Here is a 6001-nt window from a genome sequence, read left to right as displayed (position 1 = left end):
CTGACCTTCACCTGACCTTCACCAGAATAAAGCCTTAACTGGCCCTAAAGGCTGCCTGACCCCAGGGGCGGATCTAGGATTTCGATAGGGTAGGGGCAGTCAAGCACAGGGGCGGCACATTTTTCGCCTACGGGGGGTGGCATTCATACATAGGGTCTGTTCCAGTCCAGCGGAAAAAACGACCTTGACGGCCGTCACGAGACGCAGCGATTGGTATTCAAAGTTAAGGTCTCAGGTCAACTGGTCACCTCTGAGGTCAGATCAATTACCTTAACCCTCGCCGGCACAGGCCATTTTGAGTCCTTCGACAGCACAAGGGGGGGGGGTACGACCCCCCCCCTCGCGTTTGGCCCCTGATCGAGCTAGAGCTTCGCGGAAAAAACGAGCGTGTTGCCCGTCACGAGAGGAAGCCGATGATACCCAATTTTAAGGTCCTAGGTCATCGGGTGACCTTCCAGGTCAGGTCAATGACCCGAAAACCGGGAAAATCGGGACCTGTTAGAAAGTCGTAACGTGTGGCTGCTATGTGGTTTTCCGGGGTGCTGATCACGAATATCGTGTTAGTTTTGATCAGAGATGATGTTTTTAGACCAGGTCGGGTCAGGTCAGGTCAGGTCAACCGGTAGGGGTTGTGACGAGTATTCGTAATACGTGTCAACCGCCTCTGACAGCTTCGTAACATGTTACGAAGGCACCAAAACTACTTCGTAAATGTTCAAATGGCTGCTAACTTCGAATTCAGCTCCAAAAACTAGCCTAGAAACATGTAAAACTCGAAAAAGTGAACCGAGGTCACCCGAGGTCACCAAAGGTCAATGACCTGACCTGACCTTCAGGTGACCTTGACACCCACCCTGAGCTCGAATCTAAGGACTAAGCAGCGGGAGCTTCCAAGGCTCTATCAAATGCACTCTTCCGTGACGCTGTAACACTTACGGCTCACGAGCTATGCGCCCGGATAAGAGGGGAAAAATTAGCGAAGTTGGCTAAGAACCGCACCCGGGCTTGGGTATAGCAGGTTACCACTTACCGGCCAAACCTGCGGGGGCAATTGCCACCAAGATACCTAACCTCCCCTTCCATTAACATGCTAGCCGAGACCCTGCTGTGTCTTTAGAGGGCAGCAATATGACTCTAGAGATGTTATGATGATATAAAACTCTAAGAGGGCGACGCTGTGACTTCCAGGAGCTTCACTATGACTGCGAAGGGCGGCACTATGACTTCAGAGGGCGGCTTTAGGAATTCAGAGGGATACCTACTACCATCTCAGAGAGTGACACTACTTTTAGAGAGCAGCAGTACTGTTATATCGTGAGCCTGGCTACGCGTAGTTCAGTTAGCGACCGCCAGGTGGAAACCGGTCGCCGGTTGTGCGGCAGTCGGCCGCCGGCCCGCGCAGGGCGGGGATGTGTTCTGGTTGGATGTGCGCCAAGTGGGCGCGCAATCGCAGACGCGGAATAAAGAACTCACATTATATCAAATTGGCGACGAGGATCAGATCAAGGTGAAGCCTTGGAGCTGTGATTGCGAGTGATGGCGAAACGGACCGGTGATCAGTGCGCGGTGGTCCGCGAGGGCGGACAGGCCACGGACGGTGAGGGCGCAAACGTTGCTTAGTACGAATGCTTAGTGCTTAGTATTGCTTAGTATTTTTATTTTCGCGCTGCTGCTGGTAGTCTGCCTGTCGCGCGGCGGCCGTGGTCGTGGCAGGATTTCCATGTGATCGCCATTTGTGGCGGCCATGATGCCTCGGCAGTGTGGTGTGCGTGGCGCATGCGTCGGCGTGCTGCACGCTGATTGGTCGGCCGGGGGTGACGCGCAGCTGTGGCAGCGCGTGTGATTGGCCGATTGGTGCGGCGGGGAGGGCCTCAATGCGGTTTGAGGTGCCTGGTCCCCAAGCGGATAATTTCGGCGGGAAGCTGGCGCGCGGCCGGGCGGTTCGGGACGAGTGCGCATGCGCGCGCGGTGACGTGCGTGTGACGTCACTACCACGTGACGCCCCCGTCGAGTAAAGCGCGGGAAACCGCAGCCGGCAGCGCCAAGACGGGCGCAGGGCGGCGCGGTGAGCGGTGACGGTCGGCGTGAGCGGTGGCCGACCGGCGTGTGCGGTGACCGGCCGGCTTGTGCGGTGACCAGCCGGTGTGAGCGGTGACGCCCGGAGCGAGCCGACGGTGGAGCGGCGGCGGGCCGACCGGTGGAGCGGCGGCGGGCCGACCGGTGGAGCGGCGGCGGGCCGACCGGTGGAGCGGCGGCGGGCCGACCGGTGGAGCGGCGGCGGGCCGACCGGTGGAGCGGCGGCGGGCCGACCGGTGGAGCGGCGGCGGGCCGACCGGTGGAGCGGCGGCGGGCCGACCGGTGGAGCGGCGGCGGGCCGGCCGGAGGAACGACGCGCTGGTGAGAGCACGGCAGCGTGATGGACCCAACGGGCATGCAGCTGGTGTCTGCGGGGCCGTACCGGGCAGGCACGGACTTCGAGAAATGGCTGCGAGCGTTGGAGCGCTACATGGTCGCCATGGACATCCAAGGGCCTACCAGACGGTGCGCCGTGCTGCTACACCTGGTGGGGCCTGACATAGCCGATGTCAGCGACTCCCTGCCGGAAGAGGAGGCAGAAGGACCGGAGGAAGACGAGTTCACCCGGCTAAAAAGGAAGTTGGTACGGTACCTGGTGCCAAGGAATAACGTCGTGGCTGAACGAGGGAAATTCCAAGGAATGACAATGGAGCCAGAGGAAGGCCTGGAGGAGTTCCTGGCCAGGCTACGGACCCAAATCCTGCGCTGCGGCTACGAGCCGGCGCAGGTGAACCGGGAGCTGCGAGACCGCTGCGTCCTGGGCAGCCGAGGCGAGCTGCAGCGGAAGCTGGTGAGGGAAGCGGCACTGAAGGGCGACGAACTCAACCTGGAGGATGTCCGGCGGACGGCACGCGCCCACCGGGACGTCATGGACCTGACGACTCGGTTGTCAGGGGCGCCGGTGCCGGCTGCGACGGACGGGGAGGCAGTCCAGGTGGTGAGACGCCAGCGGCGGGCGGAGACGGCCAGGCCGGCCGAGCGCCCGGGACCGGGCTCGTGCTTCGGCTGCGGAGGCCGGGGACACTGGCGGCGGGACTGTCCGACGGCCAGGGCGGACTCGGCGCCGGAGAGGGCGCACCCTCCGGCGGCAGGAGCGGTGCAGCAGCGCGGAGTGTCTCGCCCGCCCGGCCCGGCAGACGGCGGTCGGCGAGACAGCAGACGCGGCGGACCGCTCGAGAAGAGGAGGTGCTTCAAATGTGGCAGAACTGGACACCTGAAGCGGGACTGTCCAGGAATCGGACAGGTGGCGTCCGTGGAGGAGGATGTCGTGATGACGGTGGCGCAGCTGACGAGCCAGGACCGGCTGCCACTGGTAACTCTGTCTGTCAACGGCCGGGAGACTGAGATGCTGGTTGACACCGGGTCACCAGTGTCGATCGTGGCGGACGGCAGCATCCCGGGACTGAAGCTGAGACCGTCCAAGATGCAGCTACGCTCGTTCACGGGTCAGCCGGTGCCGGTCTGCGGCGATGCGACCGTGCAGGCGGAGTATGGCGGCCAGCGGAAGCGGCTGAACGTGGTTGTCAGCAGTCAGCTCCGACACCACCCGCTGCTGGGGCGCGACTGGCTGCGTGAAATACGTCTAGACTGGCGGTCGCTGCTGCAGGTCAGCGAGGCCAGCAAAGTGAGCGGCGGGCGGACGCTGAGCTCAGTGACGGCGGCGCACGCAGCAGTGTTTGCAGGGGGCCTCGGCACGATGGAGCAGCGCGCGCACCTGACCCTAAAGCCGGACGCGGTGCCGCGGCGGCTACCACCGCGACCCGTACCGTGTGCGCTGCTGCCGCAAGTGGAGAACGATGGAGCCGGTGGGCGCCTGGACGCCAGCGGAGTGAGCAGCGGGCGCCAGGACGCCGGTGATGAGGGCGGGCGCCGGAGCCCGGAGGCAGGCGGGCGCCGGGGCGCCGGCAGGCTCCGGACCGATGAAGTCTGTGGGCGCCGGGATGCGGCTGGGCGCGGGCGCCGTGACAACTACGGAGGAGGCGGACGCCGGGTCGCTGGCGAGCGCCGGAACGCTGGAGGGAACAGCGGACGCCGGGACACGGCAGTCTGCGGGTACCGGGTCGCTGGCGAGCGCTGGGACGCTGGGGGGCGCCGGCGCGCTGGTAGGCGGCGGGACGCCAGCGGCGCCGGGAGGTCAGGCCGGCGGGACGCCAGCGGCGCCGGGAGGTCAGGCCGGCGGGACGCCAGCGGCGCCGGGAGGTCAGGCCGGCGGGACGCCAGCGGCGCCGGGAGGTCAGGCCGGCGGGACGCCAGCGGCGCCGGGAGGTCAGGCCGGCGGGACGCCAGCTGCGCCGGAAGGTCAGGCCGGCGGGACGCCATCGGCGCCGGGAGACCAGTCCGTCGGGACCGCGGCGGCGCTGGGAGCCGGGTCCGTCGGGACTGCGGCGGCGCCGGGAGCCGGATCCGTCGGGACGGTGGCGGCGCTAGGAGCCGGGTCCGTCGGGACTGCGGCGGCGCCGGGAGCGGAGGCTGCAGCGGCTCAGATCGGACTGATCCGACGGAGCAGGTCCGGAATCAGCGGGAGGCGACCGCTGGGACGGTCGTGCCGGCGGCGCTCGGCGAGGCCGGTGCTGGCGCCAGCGGTGGTGCGAGGACGGCCGTGCGGGTGTCGCCCGGCGGTGCCGGCGGGGTCTCTAGCGAAGGCGCTAGGACGGCTGTACCGGTGGCGCTCGGCGGGGTCGGTGCCGGCGCCAGCGGAGGCGACGGAGAAGACAGCCGAGCGGTGACAGTCCTCGGGAGCAGTCAGACAGTCACCGAGTGCAGCGGCGGCACAGCGGACTGGCATCGGAACGACCGTACTCGTACGGGCGGCGGAGCGGTTGCGAGCAGTGCCACCGTGCGCGGCGACGCAGCGGACCGGTATCGGGCTGGTCGCCCTCGTGCGAGCGGTGGAGAGACGGTGAGCGAGGCCGAAGGAACAGGTCGCGCGCGCGGTGGCGCTACTGACGGACCGCCGGCAGCGGTGAGCGGTGCTGGTGGGACCGGCGGCGCGCGCGGTAGCAAGCCTAACGCTTCGCCGGGAGTGGTGAGCGGCGCCGGTGGGACAGGACATGGCGCGCGCGGCGGCGATTGTAAAGGACCGCCGGCAGAGGTGCGGCGGCGGTTGTCCGTGCGTCACTCTCAGCCACCGAGGAGGTGGATAACTGAGATGTGATCGGGTTGGAAAATACGTGATTTTACGGAGATGTGATCGGGCGAAAGGATCGAGTGGAAGAATATGTGATTCCGTGTGTCAATAGGTGCCACCGATAAGGTGGATAACAGATGTGATTGGCCAGGGAAAGTGTGGGTCAATTTGTACCGCCGAGAAGGGTGATGATTGATTAGTTATTATCGTTTGGAAGTACAGACTGATAAGCAGTGTAAGGGCAGACGTGCGCGACTCTAAAGTCAGTGAATTTGTAGTTATGTTCGTATCGCACGGATGTGAGCGATGTCAGTGATCGCACTAAAATAGGCGGCAGTGTTGACGCTGTAAGTGACCGGACTGGATTTGACTAGTTTGTGGTGGCTCGCAGGTTGAGTAAGTTATGTTTGATAGTTCGATGTTCGAACTCAAATCCAGGGGGGCAGGGTGTTATATCGTGAGCCTGGCTACGCGTAGTTCAGTTAGCGACCGCCAGGTGGAAACCGGTCGCCGGTTGTGCGGCAGTCGGCCGCCGGCCCGCGCAGGGCGGGGATGTGTTCTGGTTGGATGTGCGCCAAGTGGGCGCGCAATCGCAGACGCGGAATAAAGAACTCACATTATATCAAGTACTACTTCAAAATGCAAGCTATGACTTCAGAGGGCGGTCAAGAGGGCGGCACTACGAGTACAGAGGGCGGCACTCTGTACCGCACTCAATCACTCATCAATACAATCACTCATCAATGTGATGGTAAAGGGCGGTACGAATCGTCTTAAGGGGGCGGCACTCTGACTTCA

This window comes from Amphibalanus amphitrite, unplaced genomic scaffold (assembly GCF_019059575.1).
Source record: "Amphibalanus amphitrite isolate SeventyFive unplaced genomic scaffold, NRLGWU_Aamphi_draft 000070F_arrow, whole genome shotgun sequence".
Taxonomy (NCBI): Eukaryota; Metazoa; Arthropoda; class Thecostraca; order Balanomorpha; family Balanidae; genus Amphibalanus; species Amphibalanus amphitrite.
The sequence above is the reverse complement of the archived record's forward strand: the minus strand, read 5'-3'. Positions refer to the sequence as shown.